The following is a 9,864-nucleotide window of genomic DNA, read 5'->3' on the forward strand; positions in this document are numbered from 1 at the left end:
TACATAGCTATAATGTAGGTGGCGGCGCTTTGCGGTCGGCAGATTAGGGATTAATTATTGTAGGTAGCTGGCGGCGACGTTGTGGGGGGCAGGTTAGGGGTTAATAAATATAATACAGGGGTCGGCGGTGTTAGGGGCAGCAGATTAGGGGTACATAAGTATAACGTAGGTGGCAGTTGGCAGATTAGGGGTTAAAAAAATTTAATCGAGTGGCGGCGATGTGGGGGGACCTCGGTTTAGGGGTACATAGGTAGTTTATGGGTGTTAGTGTACTTTAGAGTACAGTAGTTAAGAGCTTTATGAACCGGCATTAGCCCAGAAAGCTCTTAACTACTGACTTTTTTCTGCGGCTGGAGTTTTGTCGTTAGATTTCTAACGCTCACTTCAGCCACGACTCTAAATACCGGAGTTAGAAAGATCCCATTGAAAAGATAGGATACGCAAATGACGTAAGGGGATCTGCGGTATGGAAAAGTCGCGGCTGAAAAGTGAGCGTTAGACCCTTTTTTGAGTGACTCCAAATACCGGCGGTAGCCTAAAACCAGCGTTAGGAGCCTCTAACGCTGGTTTTCACGGCTACCGCCAAACTCCAAATCTAGGCCAGAGTTTGCAAATTACTAATGTAAAGGTAGTAACCAAAAATCTCATGTGCTTTATTAAAAATAAATAACAAAATATCACAAAAGGACTCCAAATCAGGCTGGGCAGAGCAGGTTGGACAAAGCAGAACACTTCTTGCAAAATATACCAAACTATATATTAAAAAAAATTGTATTCAGAAGATAAGAAACTTTTTTTTTCATAATGTTTGTGCATCATAATTTGTGAGAGACAAGACAATCCAGCTGGAACATTGTCAGTGTAGTTAAAGGGACAGTACACTGTAAAATTGTTTTTCCATTAATGTATTTTAAATGACTTCTTATACCAGCTGCAGAGTATAAAATATTAGAGAAATTCCATTTTCATGCTTATTTGTGTATATGAAGTAGCTGATTTTGTGCTTTGAAACCACAGCCTATTACAATGGGTTGAACTTAAAGGTGATATCATATCTCATTATGTTCTAAGTTTGTGTACACAGACTTGCTTCCTTATCTTTTATTAGGCTGGAACACCAAAGCTCAATACATAGAGAGAACAATGGAAAATTATCATTTTATTACTTAACTATCCTGCATCCCACTGAGAGTGTAATCTCTTCTGCTGGCTGTGTATACTTAGGCTATTCAATAGCCTATACTCCAGTATTAATTTGTTCAGTATAGGTGGTGAAACCACAGGCTAAATCAGCTATTTCAAATGCTGAAATAGGAGTAAAGGAGCTACTTGTAACCAATTTAATACACTCTAGCAGGTTAAAAGGATCATTGGGAATAATTTAAAGGGGAGAACATTTTTGGGTGAACTGTCCCTTTAAGGAAACTGTCTAAAAGTGATGGTAAACTCTCCCCTTTTTAAAATCAGATCTGGAATGTAAGCGCTATTTTAGATGGAGTTTAATTCATTAGCTGTAATGAAGATGCAGTATAACATGCTTTTTAATATAGATATGAAATTCAAATACTGCATGCTCCTCTGCCCACTTCAAAAGTAGCATTTTCTGTGAGCTAACAGATTGAATTGTTGTCCAATCAGCGCTCTCCCCATCTGGCAATTTTGTTGTAGCTAGAGCATTGATTGGAGAGTAATTCAATCATTTAGCTGACAGAAAAATTGACTTTTGAAGTGGGTGGTGTAACGTGGGGTATTTGAATTTCATATCTATATTAATAACTAAGTTATAGCGCATCTTCATTGCACATGATGAATAAAACCCCATCTAAAATAGCGCTTACATTCCAGATCTGATTTTAAAAAGGGGAGAGTTTACCATCACTTTAATTTTATGATGTCACAGCCAATAAAAAGCAGAGGTGTGATATAAAATTGCAAATGGAGGCTCTTTGTTAGAGGATTGTTTTTTTAATTGAGAGTTTAAACTGGGTGTGTGTGGGAGTATGTCTGCCTTTTATTCCTTGGTGAGTAATGGAGATTTTTTTGTCTGCATCAAACAGGTGTAATATATATCTGTGCATGTGTAAGTTTTTTTAAAAACATTTTCCTTGAGAATAAAGTAGCATGTTTTAGATATAGCTAGGCAAAATAAATAATTTTCAGCAACATGCTGTGACTGTTGCTAATGGTGGATTTTGACACTTCACTAATGCATAAGATTAGTAAATGTGATCACTGTTGTAAGTTTGATATGGATTTACCTATAAATCCCATTTGAAAAATGTTTTTGTATACAAAAATCTGAAATCCATAACAATAGAAGCAATATTAGTAGATTTTTGTTTTCAATTCTGCTTTCATGCAATAAGATAATAATTCTGGTGTTTTTAACAAATTCAGTACAATGTATTTGCAGAGTCTGATAAGTGTAAAGTTACAAAAACAAAACTTCTTCAAATGTTCTACTTCCATTTTAAAATGAGATCCATAGGTAATGAATCTGTTATGTTGGTGTTTTAGGAAGGTAAATGTGGTATTAACCTCTTAAGGACATGTGACGGAATTTTTCCGTCATAAAACAATTGAGCAAACTGAAAGCTGTGTCCTTAAAGGGTTAAAGTGATTGATGAGCTTAAATACCAGGCAGGAAACAATCATTGAATTCTGGGAAATGAGTTTGCCATCTTGGGTATGTCTACAAACAAGTTTTTTAAAACATAATATTCCAGGAAAAGCACTGACATTTAAATTAAATGTGTTGCAACAGTGTGAAGTGCATTGTACATACCCCCCCCTCTGAGTGATGATTTGGTGACCTTGCAATACACTATACATTTTATTTACAACAGTACATATATGCATTTGCACGTTTCTACCTTGTTTGTCAACCAACCCTCTCACCACCAGTCCACCACACACCCCTTGCCTTATTTGGAGGAGCTTCTCAGTACTTCTAACAAAATTGGAGACTTGCCTGGCCTTTTCCTGTAACAACTTCCATTGTTTTGCGAATCTCATCAGACTAACTCTGTTGAGGCCAGTTAGGGACAGCTATGTAACAGAGTTAAGCTTGTTAAGAATGCATTAACAATCCTTACAATTTTGGGTAAACACTAAATGTTCTATTGCAGTCTCAGTGTTTAATGTCCCTTATAAGCACATGATGAAAGATGTGGTGCAGCAGTTTTGTTTAGATTAAAATACCAATATATCACTTTAAACATATTAGGTCTGTTGGTGGTCCAGAGAGGACTGTCCTGCAAAATGTGGGACACTGGTAACGATAACTGCAGTGCTTAGAACTACATTACATTGCAATAATGATACTGCTCTGTATACAAATGTCCTAGACTAATTGATGGTGGGGTTTTTTTTTTTTCTCTCTGTTCAAATAGCAGACTGTTACAATTGATCAATCACTTATTCCAAAGAAACTGATGAGGTGAGGGGGGAGTGATTGTTTTAGTAGATTTCTTAACCTTTTTAACTAACGAATACCAAACTTCCGTATACAGGGAGGAGTTTTAGATACTGAAGTAATGAAAATAAAGAAATTCTGACAAAACTGAGCACACAGATCAAAGAGGTTGTGTTCTGATAGTCAAGGGAAACGTATTTTGATACTAACACCAGTGAATGTATTAATAGTCCTAAAATAATTTTGGGGTGAATCTGTCCAAATGTTAATTCAGTGGCCTCTATTTGTTTAATGGGGCATACTAAAAAAAAAAAAAAAAAAACACGTGCTGAATACAAATTTGTGGGTGTTGTCTGTCAGCCAGTGAGCATTAGAGTCCTGTGACTCTGTTGTACATAAGCATGCACTTCCTTTTTTACCCTTAGACAGCTTACACTTGAGGAGTTTTTTTTTTTTTTTTTCCCCTCTTTTGCTTTCCATTGTTGAAAACTAGGAAGGCTGAGGAACATGCATATGGCTAGCAGTTTTGCAAGACTGCTTAAACGGACATGAAACACCATTTTAATTCATGATTCAGATAAAGAATACAATTTTAAAGTTTCCAATTTGCTTTGTTCTCTTGTTGCCCTTTCTCGTAGAGATATCTAGGAATGTAGCATGCACATGGTGGATCACTACATGATAGTTAAAGGGACAGTATACACCAGAATTTTTTTATTGTTTAAAAAGATAGATAATCTCTATTACCCATTCCCCAGTTTTGCATAACCAACACTGTTATATTAATACACTTTCTAACTCTGTGATTACCTTGTATCTAAGCCTCTGCAGACTGCCCCCTTATCTCAGTGCTTTTGACAGACATGCAGTTGAGTCAATCAGTGCAGACTCCTAAATAACTCCACGGGAGGGAGCACAATGTTATCTATATAACACACATGAACTAGTACTGTCTAACTGTAAAAAACATTCAAAATGCTCTGAGCTAAGGGGCGGTTTTCAACGGTTTAGAAATCAGTTTGAGCCTAGCTAGGTTTAGCTTTTCAAAAATACCACCAAGGGAACAAAGCAAATTTGATGATAAAAGTAAATTGGAAAGTTGTTTAACCCTTTGAGTGCTAAGCACTTTCCCACCTGGGTGCTAAGGTTTTCTTAAAGGGTTTTTTATTAAATATTTTTAAAAATTATTTTTTTTTTATTTCTATAACAAGTGCATGTAACACCAGAGGGCGCTAATATGATTAAAAATTGTGTATACCCAATTTAAAAAGATTTTTTAAAAACAAATGAACAATGGTATATAGTAATGGATAATGGTACCTCATTAAATAAAATGTCCCAGTTTAAAAGTCCACTAGAAAATGTATAGTCTTATAATTGGACACATAAGTTCAAAATTTTTTCTTGACTGTCGGCAGTGGACTCTCCCTGATTCAGAATCAGGATCCTTCTTTTTCCAAAACGAAGCCAATCTGTGTAGGATTTAAACACAAACAAGATCGACCATTGTGTGTATCCACAGACCCAATATATTTCACACAGCAGTATTCAATTTCCAGGGTACTCACACTTTTGCAGAGCACACCAGTGTGCTTGTGGGAACGGACTGGTTATCAGAGCAAACCAGCTTGCTCTCTCCGGTATGCTCTCTCCTCGCAGGTGTGGATAATGACAGATCCACTGGCGCCTCACAGTAAATCAGTGTACTGAGACTTCACTTAGCAGCGGCTTGGTAATGAGAACCTCACTTGTTAAGGAATGGCAGACAATGATGATAAAAAACAAATCTTTAATCATTAGTAAAACCAAAATCCTTACAATACAAGTGGGTGGACAATGTGTAACAATAAAATTTGCTACGCGTTTCTCGGCTCACTTAGCCGTTTCCTCAGGCATATTAAAAACACATTTTTAGCCCGGCTATATAGTGCCGCTCATTACCAAACCAAAACTATACCCTCCCCCTTCCTTTGCTAGGGGGTGTGTGTAGGCTATCCAATCAGTGAATATCATTTTCATACCCAAAAGTTGTTATCATACAACCACCAACTCTCACTTGGTATACAAATAAAATAATGTATCCATAATGTCCCTACATTTAACAAATCACATACTAAAACATATTTAAAAACAAATTCAAAGAAACACTTGTTGCAATTGCTCTTTCACCTATTGTCGTATAGCCAGTCTATATTTTGTTCAGCATGTAAATATTCTCCTCTATAAGATTGTAAAAGTAAACATGATGGTTCACATTAAAAACACTGAAATCGGATTTTTTTATATATTTTTTTCGTGTGAAGCCCATATTCATATGGGTTTCTTTGACTAGAGATATTCCTTCTAATTGCACTTTAGCGCCCTCTAGTGATTGTACATCACACATATTTGATCTGAATTTACACAGCTTGATGATTGCTTTGTTTTTTAGAGGTGCAGCTTTCCATTTTTAGTGTGATAGTTTATCTTTATATATCAGTAGGGCTACTTGGTCCCACTTTGGATCAGTATACTCGATATATATTTAATAATTGTCACAATAGTAGGCGGGTTTAAGAATAGGAACCCAATATGTTATCTGCTCAGGAGAGAACTAATAGAAGAAACTCTTTCAATCCTCCCTCCGGAGCAGAGGGGGATAATCCAGGCCCACTAGTGATAAAAAGCATTGACACTTTATTCTCCAAATTAGGGGAGTTACTCAAAAATGAACATAGACATTGGTGGGATTTGGATTGCCTTAAAAAATATAAAGAGAAAAGGCAGATCCCAAGAGGGTTAAGAATTTTTAAACATTGCTCATTTAAAAACGATTCAGAATTAACTAAAAAATGGTATGAGATCCTTGATGAATCTTCCTTTAATTTGATTGACTTACTTATTGACCATAGACAAAAATTAGTAGACGCTCTAGCTATAGAAATTGATATAGTGCAAAAAGAACTAGAGCCTATGAAGGAGCACTCTGAATACCACAGATTAAACACAGAGACCATAAAGACGGTAGATGATTATCAAAATGAAATCATCAGAGTAAAAAATGGTAAATTTAAAAGGGATGAGGAGGATTATGCTGAAGGCATTGTATATTCCTATAATAAAAAAGGGCTTGAGAAGAGGGATAATAGTAATGGGTGGACGTTGGTACAGCACAATAGGAACAAAAATCCGAATAAAAATAGAAATCCATCCCCAAATTACAATGTAAATACACCGATACAACAACAAAGTCATTATGGTTCAAAAGAGGATTACCATATTAGAAATTCACAATATGGGAATCATAGGAAAAATAATAACCATCGATATAGTTATCAACATCATACATACAAGCCACACTCATATGACAATCAGGAGTATCCAAATCCAAATTACATACCACTACATAATAGGTTTGAGTCTCTTGAGGACAACACAAACAGAGAGAATTTTGGGAGACCCAATTCTAATATCCCACAAAATATGAATACTATGGGAAATAGTAACCAACAGAGAATAGAAACACCTTCCACATCTAATGCAGATTTTTTAGGGGTTCGCAATCTGGCCCCCTTGTGGAGAAGGAATATAGGCCCCCCAAAAACAACACATCAGCAACAACAACAAATAAAGAAAAGACCTTTTCCAAGCGGGGAAGACGAGGGAGAGGGCACTCCACAAAAAAAGAGCAACTACAGAAATTAAAGAAGGGAATATTTAATTTATCCTCCCACACACTATCTGACGATCAAATTAGAATATTGGGGAGAGGTTTATCTTTCTGTCCGCCAAATCCACATAAATTGTTTGATTTGTTTGTGGATATAAACAAATACACCAGGAAACTAGCCCTACAAAGGTATTTTGCTCTTAAGACACTTAAGAAGAAAGATATTATGGGTACTCCGATTCTCACTGACACTATGGATAGTCGCACACAAACGCTGTATGTAGAACCTGAGCTGTTAATAGAAGAATTATTTGAGGGATTTATTCATACCCCTCTAGCTCCTCCCTCTAATTTCAATCCCCCCAAGGATGATGTAACATATATAGATTTATTCCAGCAGTTAGTCATGGAAGACTTGGGTAAAATACCTAAATACCCTAAAGGCTATAAAAAACTTTGGCCTAATGAAGAAAGAGGCGCCAGTGGATCTGTCATTATCCACACCTGCGAGGAGAGAGCATACCGGAGAGAGCAAGCTGGTTTGCTCTGATAACCAGTCCGTTCCCACAAGCACACTGGTGTGCTCTGCAAAAGTGTGAGTACCCTGGAAATTGAATACTGCTGTGTGAAATATATTGGGTCTGTGGATACACACAATGGTCGATCTTGTTTGTGTTTAAATCCTACACAGATTGGCTTCGTTTTGGAAAAAGAAGGATCCTGATTCTGAATCAGGGAGAGTCCACTGCCGACAGTCAAGAAAAAATTTTGAACTTATGTGTCCAATTATAAGACTATACATTTTCTAGTGGACTTTTAAACTGGGACATTTTATTTAATGAGGTACCATTATCCATTACTATATACCATTGTTCATTTGTTTTTAAAAAATCTTTTTAAATTGGGTATACACAATTTTTAATCATATTAGCGCCCTCTGGTGTTACATGCACTTGTTATAGGAGTCTGATTCACTTTACTTTCATAGTATATGTGTTGAGAGGTGCAGCTGTAGTTTTATTATATATATCAGACTGTTAATTATCATTTGTCTGTAAAGGGTTTTTTTATATATTTTTTTCGTGTGAAGCCCATATTCATATGGGTTTCTTTGACTAGAGATATTCCTTCTAATTGCACTTTAGCGCCCTCTAGTGATTGTACATCACACATATTTGATCTGAATTTACACAGCTTGATGATTGCTTTGTTTTTTAGAGGTGCAGCTTTCCATTTTTAGTGTGATAGTTTATCTTTATATATCAGTAGGGCTACTTGGTCCCACTTTGGATCAGTATACTCGATATATATTTAATAATTGTCACAATAGTAGGCGGGTTTAAGAATAGGAACCCAATATGTTATCTGCTCAGGAGAGAACTAATAGAAGAAACTCTTTCAATCCTCCCTCCGGAGCAGAGGGGGATAATCCAGGCCCACTAGTGATAAAAAGCATTGACACTTTATTCTCCAAATTAGGGGAGTTACTCAAAAATGAACATAGACATTGGTGGGATTTGGATTGCCTTAAAAAATATAAAGAGAAAAGGCAGATCCCAAGAGGGTTAAGAATTTTTAAACATTGCTCATTTAAAAACGATTCAGAATTAACTAAAAAATGGTATGAGATCCTTGATGAATCTTCCTTTAATTTGATTGACTTACTTATTGACCATAGACAAAAATTAGTAGACGCTCTAGCTATAGAAATTGATATAGTGCAAAAAGAACTAGAGCCTATGAAGGAGCACTCTGAATACCACAGATTAAACACAGAGACCATAAAGACGGTAGATGATTATCAAAATGAAATCATCAGAGTAAAAAATGGTAAATTTAAAAGGGATGAGGAGGATTATGCTGAAGGCATTGTATATTCCTATAATAAAAAAGGGCTTGAGAAGAGGGATAATAGTAATGGGTGGACGTTGGTACAGCACAATAGGAACAAAAATCCGAATAAAAATAGAAATCCATCCCCAAATTACAATGTAAATACACCGATACAACAACAAAGTCATTATGGTTCAAAAGAGGATTACCATATTAGAAATTCACAATATGGGAATCATAGGAAAAATAATAACCATCGATATAGTTATCAACATCATACATACAAGCCACACTCATATGACAATCAGGAGTATCCAAATCCAAATTACATACCACTACATAATAGGTTTGAGTCTCTTGAGGACAACACAAACAGAGAGAATTTTGGGAGACCCAATTCTAATATCCCACAAAATATGAATACTATGGGAAATAGTAACCAACAGAGAATAGAAACACCTTCCACATCTAATGCAGATTTTTTAGGGGTTCGCAATCTGGCCCCCTTGTGGAGAAGGAATATAGGCCCCCCAAAAACAACACATCAGCAACAACAACAAATAAAGAAAAGACCTTTTCCAAGCGGGGAAGACGAGGGAGAGGGCACTCCACAAAAAAAGAGCAACTACAGAAATTAAAGAAGGGAATATTTAATTTATCCTCCCACACACTATCTGACGATCAAATTAGAATATTGGGGAGAGGTTTATCTTTCTGTCCGCCAAATCCACATAAATTGTTTGATTTGTTTGTGGATATAAACAAATACACCAGGAAACTAGCCCTACAAAGGTATTTTGCTCTTAAGACACTTAAGAAGAAAGATATTATGGGTACTCCGATTCTCACTGACACTATGGATAGTCGCACACAAACGCTGTATGTAGAACCTGAGCTGTTAATAGAAGAATTATTTGAGGGATTTATTCATACCCCTCTAGCTCCTCCCTCTAATTTCAATCCCCCC

This window comes from Bombina bombina, chromosome 6 (genome assembly GCF_027579735.1).
Source record: "Bombina bombina isolate aBomBom1 chromosome 6, aBomBom1.pri, whole genome shotgun sequence".
In the NCBI taxonomy this organism is placed as follows: domain Eukaryota; kingdom Metazoa; phylum Chordata; class Amphibia; order Anura; family Bombinatoridae; genus Bombina; species Bombina bombina.